At 43.0% G+C, this 9,542-nt stretch overlaps 1 pseudogene; it reads right to left on the bottom strand.

The window, feature by feature from the left end:
* Positions 1–8,984: 8,984 nt before the first annotated feature.
* LOC137751554 (cytochrome b-c1 complex subunit 7 pseudogene) lies at positions 8,985–9,318 on the bottom strand (annotated as a pseudogene).
* Between the last annotated feature and the right edge of the window lie 224 nt (positions 9,319–9,542).

Raw genomic sequence — 9,542 nt, 5'->3', positions numbered from 1 at the left:
CCTAGAAACGGAGGGAATATTGAGGTGCTTTGAACAGAGTGGTCCTGCCCGCTGCAGTGCAGAGAATGCAGTAGGAGCCGGAGGATGTGATGATGGTAAGCAGGCATTCTGGGTTTCTCAGAGATGCAGGCAACTTGGACTAGGGTGTTAGCACCCAAAATGGAGACAAGGGGCCTGATTCAGGGGGTATTTAGGAGATGAAATTGACAGGACAAATCTAAGGCAGAGGGAAGCCCCAAGGAGGACTCTGAGATGTTGGATTTGTAGAGCTGGAGAGACGGAGGGAGGGAATACCAGTTTGGGGCCACTTCATTAAGAGATATATTTTTCTCTGTATGAACTAATGGAGGCCACACTGAAGACTGCTAATATCCTAAAAGAGAGGCAGCCAGGTACTATGTGCCTCGGTTGGACATTTACAACACCACCTATAAAATAGTCTTCCTCCTGAAAAATGAAATTTGGTTAAGCTTCTAGACTTTAAATATCCAGGAGACCTTTTGCAATGATGGACAAGTTGTATAATCTGTACTGATACAGCAGCAATAGCCTCATATGGCTGCTGAGCCCCTGAAATTTTATTTTATTTCATTAATTTGTGACTAGTGGCTACTATATTGGACAATGTAGCTCTAGATCAAACTACCAATTTACAGGAAATGTGGAGGAAATAAACTGTACCATGGGCATACAACCAGCAAAATCCAGGCAGGAGAAATTCTCCAGGACCAAAACAAAAAGCAGTTTCTTCCACAAATAAATTGCAAGGGTTAAAAATGAGAGCGGTAGAGGGGGATGCCATAGATGAAAGGATACTTAAAAGACGGATTAACCAATCACAATGTGTGGGTCTTGTCTAGATCTAATTCAAACCAAAAAAATTATAGATAAAAATAGGACATTCACTAACTAATTAAAAATCTGAACATCACCTGTATAAATTGATGATATTAAGGAAATATGAATTAATCCCTTTTTTGTGTGATCATGACCTTGTGGTTGTGTTTACTAAAAGTTCTTATGTCAAACAGATACATACTGAAATGTTTATGGATGATGTAACATGATGTGTCATATTTGCTTTAAAATAATAAGGGAGGGGAGACGGATGACAGTGGAAATAAGACAGAATTGGGCAGGCTTTCATGGCCAGGGGTTGGGGTGGGTTCATGCAGGTTCGGGAGACCATTCCATATTTTGCATATGTTAGAACTTCCCCATAATTATAAAATTAAAAATTAAATTAAGCAAAACTAACCTGCCCCCCAAAATAAAAAATATTTTAGGCATAATCTTGCTAGACCATGTGGGTCCCCTATAGATGCGCCGTCATAATATCCCTGTCCCACCCCTGGCAGCAACAGGACAGCATTGAGGGATAGCTCTTCTCGCCAACCTGCCAACTCCTCTTCAGTCTTGTGAAGGCAAAATAAAACTTAATAGAAGACTCTCTTTTCTTTTGCCCCGCTAAAAATCAGTCCCCAAAGGAGACTCATTCTTCACTGTTTCCAAAATTATGATACTTTTCTCCAGGATTGTTTCTAACTCCGTCTAAAAGCATCTTGACTTTCAGTTTCATCTTCTCCCTATTCCCTCCCCCAACCCCCTGAGCTGGACTTCCAGGGACTGAACCATTTTATCTTCCCAAGCAGTGCCGCCCTCTCTTGCCTCTTGCATGTGCCATCTGCGTGTCTGGAACACCCTGCAAAGGCAGGGAGAGGGTCGCATGCAGAACACAAGCATGAGATTAAACAAATGTAGTAAACAGTGTTACAAAAATGAGATTGCATCCCATGTAGCTTAATGAGGGACATCCTTCACAGACTGTCACCCTTTCTCTGCAGTGATCCCTTGGCCGTGTGTCTGTAAGTACTAATTAGGATGCTGACTAATGCTCGTTCACAGAGGCCAAATATGAGTGACTTAAACAAGACGAGAGCTTGTTTATTTACCCCTTAACAGGAGGTGTTCAGGGAAGGTGGTTTTCTCTGCTCCACGATTTGATCCAGGTAGATTACCTACCAGGTGTGAAGTTCACTTTAGTAAAAGCTTTTCTACAGTCCTGCATTAAGGGGAGACACCTGTCTGGGCACCAGCCGTTTCTGCTCACCGCCAGATCTCATGATCTAGCATATGACAATCACATCCTGGCAAACCTCCTCGCCTGGGATATGCTGTGCTTTGCACATAATCAAGACTCAATAAATATTAGTTTAGTTGGTTTAAATATATGTGTGTATATATGTTGAAACGTATTTATGCGGAGATCCCTGCCAAAACAGCAGATGGGGAACTGTGTAATACACATAAGAATGTAAAACAAGGGAAGAGCAACAGAAAACCACTCCATTGTTAGAGTAATTCTACCTCCAATTAAACTTGGAGAATAAACTGTCCACATCCCAAGAGGATGTCATCAGGGTTTCCATTTGCAGTCATCAGGAACTAGTTCTCACACACTTCCCCATTCTCCTCCTACCTCTCTGACCATCCTTTTTATTACTTTTATATAAATTTATCCATTTTATTTATTTATTTATTTATTTTTGGCTGCGTTGGGTCTTCGTTGCTGCGCGTGGGCTCTCGAGTTGCAGTGAGTGGGGGCTACTCTTCGATGCAGTGCATGGGCTTCTCGTTGCGGTGGCTTCTCTTGTTGCGGAGCACGGGCTCTAGAGTGCAGGCTCAGTAGTTGTGGTGCACGGGCTTAGCTGCTCTGCAGCATGTGGGATCTTCCCGGACCAGGGCTCGAACCCATGTCCCCTGCATTGGCAGGCGGATTCTTAACCACTGTGCCACCAAGGAAGCCCTGACCATCTTTTTTAAATCTTCATTGTTAACCTTCTTCATCTGCCTGTTTCTCCAAAGCTGATGTTCCTGAGGTTCCAGTCCTAACCTCTTGCCTCTTCCCCACAGATGCTCTTCCTGGTAGGTTCAGCCAATCCTGTGGCCTTGGTTGCCATCTATGTGCCTGTATCTCCCCAATACATATCACAAACCCAGATCATTCCCCCAGAGCTCCCATCCTGAACACCCAACTGCCCATGGTCATCTCCACCTGTGGGAGGTTCCCTCCCTGGGGACACCTGTTTCACTTTAACCGCTTTTAACCCCTGGCCCCTCGTTATCTCCTCCACAGCCTCTTGCTTCTGGGGTTCCCTGGTACTTACAAGACAGCTCAAGCTCTCCTGCCTTCTGGGTGTCCATTTGGCTCGTAGGAAACTCATATACCTTGGCACCGGAAAGGCTGCTCTACTCTGCTCCCAACCCCACTGAAATAGGTAGAGAGGCTGGATGGGCTCCATTAGCACATGTTCGGCAGGGAAGGGGATTCCAGGCTCATCACCAGGCAGCCCCCTCCCAGCTCTATGAGCACCTCCACTTTGGTTTGGGGACCCAATGCCCCACATTCCACGTGGTGCTACAGAAAGGGGTCAGGTACTGCAGCTCACCTGGTAATGACAGCATTCACTGGGCCACCTACCAGATGGGAGACTTTGGGCAAGTTACTTCACATCTCTGTGCCTCGGTTTCCCTAAGCTTGAGATGGGGACCATAACAGCAACTACCGTGTGGGGCTGTAGTGAGATTGAATGAGTTAGTATTTGTAAAGCATTTAGAGTGATGCCTGGCACATAGTAAGCACTTCCCTTAGCACTTCATTTAAGTCAACGAACAACAAAAAAATGCAAGCAGGAATTTTTGTTGAATAAACAAAAGAATGAATAAATGAAAGAATGAAGGCAGCCCAGCAGACCTGGATTCTAATCTCAGCCCTGCCATGGATGTGTCATGTGGTCTAAACCCTTGACACTCAACAGTGTAGTCTGTGGACCAGGAGCTTCCCTGGAAGCAGAATCTCAGGCCACAGTCCAGACCTACTGATCAGAATCTGCATTCTAGCAAGATTTCCAGGCGATTCACATGCACGGTGAAGATGGATGGAGAGAGCAGCCCTCATGCCCAACGTTGCTCCTCGTCCTCCCTCACTTCTCCGTGCTACAGAAGAGCAGCATAGATCTGTGCATTCCTCCAGGAGGACCCTTCCAGGTTGGCAAGGCTTTGGGCTGCATAAGCTGAGACCACCACAAGCCTTCACCTATCACCCCAGTGGAGGGTTTCAAAGAGCTCAGTCTGCTTGGAACAGACACAGCCCTAAGCAGGCGCATGGCTAGCTCTCGTTGGGAATCTGATCACATATGGTCCATGGAGAATCGGTTCTTCTCTGGGTACAAAGGCTGGGAGTGAAGGGGGCCAACCCTCTGGTGCATCAGTCTCCTAACTGGTCCTCAAGTCTTTCAGTCCATTCTCCACACTGACGTCAGGGTCAACCTTCTGCAGCAAATCTGGCTGTTGACCCTGCTCCTCCTCCCCTTCCAGTGACTCCCCATTGCCCTCAAGATCAAGTTCAAAGCCCTTAGCTTAGCCTACCAGCTCCTTCACAGCTTGACTCCAACCCACCTCTGCAGCCTCTGTCCCTCTACAGCCTCCCTGACACATTTCAGGCCAGCTACATGGAGCCATTTGCTATGCTCTTTCAGGGCTGTGGACTTCCAAGGAAGGATAGGATATGAACAGCACAGAAGAGTGGAGATGTTCCAGGCTGGACAAAGGTGGCAGAGGCATGAGTTTGGAATACGGTGGATGTATTCAGGGCCCAACACTTTGGATGTGCTGTACTCATTGGCTGGAATGCCCTTTCTTCTCTATTTCCAACTGATAAGCTTGGCCACATCCCTAAGATCCAGCCCTGCTGTACTCACCTCTCTAAAGCTCTTCTTAATCCATCCAGGTAAAGATGAAGTCTCCCTCCTCTGTGACCAGGAGCATTTTGTGAACAGGTCAATACCACCTGATGTATGGCAGTGTCCTTTACGTACATGTGGCTGTTTCTTCACTAGACTATTGAGGCAGAGACTGTAGCCCCAGATTCTAGCCTAGTACTTTGCATGTTGTGGGTGCTCAGTGTTTGCTGATATGGAGAATGGCTCCATCACTTCCTTTCCTTCTACTGAATAATTCAGTATGCCCCAGTAGACGGGGTTGACTCAAAGGATGACTCAAGGACAAATGGAATATCTAAGAGGCTAGGGCCTAAGGGTCATATAGACCAACATTGTTGTAGTACAGATAAGGGGAAAAGAGCCCAGAGATGTTAAGCAACTTACCCACTGTCACGCAGGTAGTTTATAATTCAAACCCAATTCTGCTCTCAGGATTTTTCCTTTTTCTTTTCAACATTTCAAATCTATTCTAAAAAATTACATATACTCATGGTTTTAAAAAGTTAAATACTCCAAAAGCATGTCTAGTAAAATCAAATTCTTGCTCCTTTCCCTGATCCTCAGGCTCTCAGTTTCCATTCAGCAGTTCATTGCTATGCTAATATTTGTATATATTTGCACACACACACACACACACATATATACACATATATCAGACTTTCTGTTAATATAGATGCCCATATATGAGATTCACCAACTTTTACTTACACTCACAGTAACAAATATAGACCACAATTTTTCAAACTATGGATAACGATGCATTAAAATGTTATAAAATCAATTGATCAGGTCAGCATAGGTGTGATCTTGTTTGTTTTGTTTACTGAAAAAGAATGAAATGGGATGGAACAGAGGCTAGGACATCTAATAATGGAAAGATGAAGTATTGTTCCATGACACTTCTGTTTCAGTTTTTTTTTTTAATCAAGCCTGTGGAGGTATAATTTGCATATTATAAAAATTCACTTTTTAAGTGTAAAATTTGATATGTTTTACCAAATGCATTCAGTCATGTGACCACATCACAATCAAGATATAGGGCATTTCCACCACCCCAGAAAGTACCCTGGTGTTTCTCTAAAATCAATCTCTTCCCCCATCTTCAGCCCTGGCAACCACTGATTTGCCTTCAGTCAGGAGAATTTTGCTTGTTTCCACATTAAACAGTTTGTGTTCTTATATATATATTTGTAAACTCCACGATGGCAGAGATCTTTTTTTTTATCTGTTTTACTCACTGCTGTCTCTTCAATGCCTATTTCAGTGTCTGAAAATGTGGTGGTTACTCAGTAAATATTTGTTGAAAGAAAATGAATGAAAGAACAAACCAATGAATGAATGAACGAACCAGTTTGTGATGTAAAATATAGTTCTTACAGTGAGTTATGCTTAAAAAAGTTTGGAAGTCCCGGCTGTAGACGATGCCATAGAGTCTGTACATTTGGAAACTTGTTCCATGTCATTTTAGAGCTGTCACATTGCTTCTAAAGGCTGCAGAGTATTTCACTGTAAGAGTACACGGTACTTCTCTAACTGGTCTTCTGTTGATATACACAGCAGTTATTTCCAATCTTTTTCTACTAATAATATCCTTATACATATGTCACTAAGCAAATGTGTGTATGTATGTGTAGGATAAGCTCTGGAACGTGATATTGCTAGGTCAAGGGTTAGTGCGGTTTTTATTTTGCAAGACATCGTTAAATGGTCTTGCAAAGAGGTTTTCCTGTGTTGCACTCCCCCAGCAATGCTGCAGAGTGCTGGTTTCTCACCCTAAATGTGTGAGCAAACGTCTTTTTTATTTTGCCAGCTTAATAGGTAAATAGGGCACCTTGTAGGAGTTTTAGTTTGCATTCTTTTTAGCAGTGAGAGTAAGCCCCCTTTCTTGTGTTTAAAGGCCGCTGTTATCTATTTTTCTGTGAACTTGGAACTCTCTGCTCAAGCCCTTTGCTTTTTCCTTTTGGGTTGTTAGTCCTTTTCCTTTTTCATCTGTGGGAATTTATATAGGTCTTAAGGAAATTAGCTCTCTGTCTGCGCCTCACATGTTGGAAACATTTTTTTTCAAGCAAGTGTGTTGTTCATCTTTTGGCTTTATAGTCATTTTTGCAAGGCAGAAAATTTTAATTTTATGATATCATATGTGTCAATCTTCTTTTCTTATATGGATTCTGGATTTTGTGTCATGTTTAAAAAGACAAAGTCCTTCCCCATTTGGATATTATTTAAATAAAATCTCCATGTTTTCTTTTAATACTTTTATGGTGAGGGTTTTTTTTCCATTTAAATCTTTGCTCCATCTGGAATTTATTTGGGTATGAGGATCTAAGAAGGAATCTAAACTTTGTTTAAGATGGCTACCATTTGTCTAAACATAACACCATTTATTAAATAATCTCCTTTTCTCCCACTGATTTGAAATGTCCTCTTAATCATAAACTAAATTTCTATGAATATTTGGATCTATTTCTGTACTTTTCACACCGTTTTATTGGTCTGTCTATTCATGCACCATTACCAAACTGCTTAATTTATGTTAGCTTTAGAATATATTTTAATGTCTTTCAGGGTTAGACTACCTTTTATTTTTTAGAATTTGATTATTCTCATCTATTTCTTTTTCCACATAAACTTTAATATGTTTAATTCCAGAAAAAAAATCCTACTTTTCAACTGGGATTATGTTAAATTTAAATATTAATCTAGAGACAGTTGGCAAATGTGTAGTATGCAGCTTCCTCTCTTACAGATATTTTTCCATTTATTCGCACGTTTGTGTATGTTCTTTAGTAGCATCTTCAAATTTTATTTATTGACATCTTACACATAACCTGATGACTATATTCCTGGATATGTAATCTGTTTGTAGCTATTCAAAATGGACTTCTTTCTTCCACTACATTTTCCTGTCTGTTTCTTATTTTGGAAGGTACTGACTTTTTTACCCAGACACCTTACTGAATTCTATTGTTGGCAATGTTTTCTAATAGAATATCCTGGGTGCTGTGAGTATAAAATCATATCTACAAGTAACGTCACCCTCCTCTTAAATGTTTACTGCTCTTATTTCTTTCTCCTTTCTGATCACATCAGCTATGCCTTGGGACTATTGTCTGGCAGTGACAGAGATCGTGGACTTATGTTCGTAGGTAATGGGCCTGCTTCTGGGGTTTCACGGTTAAGCATGTGTTGTGTGTGTGTCCTCACTCCCCCACAATGTCCTGTGTGTGCCCCCATTGTTTTTACAGCTGGGACTGAGGCAAGGGTGTCCCTAGGGAACAGAGGGAGAACAGAACTGATGCAGAAAATGAGCAAAGTAGGTAGAGTCCGTGTCTCCAGCCCGGGGACCCACAGAGACACCTCTGTCTCCTCTCTCCTCCTCTTCCAAACTCTCAGACGGCCCCCTCCCCACACCGTGGCTCCCCACGCCCCATATCTCACCCCCCATCATGAAAGCTCACTGGAGCTCAGATTCTAGTCCCAGAGCCGGTGCTGTCCACCTGAGCCTCAGTTTTCTCATCTGTAAGGTAGACTCCTACTAACCTGCTCTGCCTACTTCCTAGGGTGGACACGAAGGCAGCAAGGCAACCCTGAGGAATTTAGGCAGCTGGTGGCCCTCCAGCCACACACATGGTCCTTGTGATGGTGACTTCAGCTCTCCAGCCAATGGAACCTGAATAGAGTTACGTGCATGGAGAGAGATGCTGCGGGACCATTTCCTTTCAACTCCATCCCGGGCTTACACAACAGGCTCTGAGGACCAGGGTGAATCTCCAAGCTCTGTAGTCCTGGCTCTCAGCTCCCAAGCAGAACCCTGCCCTTCCCAGGGAAGGATAATAAACGGCAGTGGTATTGCCAACTGGCTCACTGGGACCTCCAAGGGCAGAACTGCTTTTTCCAGGTCATGCTGGTCAAGAAGAGCCTCGACAGCCATGAGGGAAAACTTGCTATGGCCAATGTCAACGTCTGTCTGCCTGTCACTGCCAATCGGGCAGCAAATGGGTCTCTGCAGGGCAAAGGATCAGTCCACTACAATTTAGGCAGCCACTTACAACCTCCAAAAACATTTTTCTTTTTTTTTCCAACAATAATTATAATAGATATTTATTTAAAGTAATACATTTGCAGCCCAGATAGTTCCACATTGTACATTTCAGGTTTAACCAACTTCATAAAGCTACTTTAGGACAGCTGCATCCACAGATTTAGACTATATGATTATTTCTTTGCCCATTCTTCTCTCTCTTTTCTCTCCCAAATAACCTCTTTCAGATATGGTTCAAGGTAGAATGTATCCTCCTCATATTTTGTCCACTGCTCTTTAGGCAAGATCAGCTGCCTTATGGTCAGGTCCAGTGCTCTCTTAATGTGAAACACTGTGTCATTACAAAGGGTCTCAGGAAGCCTTCTTATGGCCTCTTTTACATCGTCATTCTTATATATTGTATCATCTTGCATTAAGCCCAGTTTATTGAACCCAGAAGCATCGAGTACCCTCCAGCCACTTGCTTGATGCTGCCATGGCAGGCCTGCTCGCCATTTTGACCCAAGACAGAAGCATTGCCTGCTGGGTAAGTCCTAGCGCCAAAAGTATTTTTCAAAATACACTGACAAACAACCAATTGGGAAGGGAAAAAAAAGATGTCGACCACAATTGTGAGTGTAAAGAACGCGGTCCCACAGCAAACTGATGAGGCAATCATTAAGATCATCAATGGGTAAGTGGACGATTTCCAGAAGAAACAGCCAGGAAACATATGAGTT

The sequence above is a fragment of the Eschrichtius robustus genome, chromosome 17, assembly GCF_028021215.1.
Source record: "Eschrichtius robustus isolate mEscRob2 chromosome 17, mEscRob2.pri, whole genome shotgun sequence".
Taxonomy (NCBI): domain Eukaryota; kingdom Metazoa; phylum Chordata; class Mammalia; order Artiodactyla; family Eschrichtiidae; genus Eschrichtius; species Eschrichtius robustus.
The sequence above is the reverse complement of the archived record's forward strand: the minus strand, read 5'-3'. Positions and strand labels throughout refer to the sequence as shown.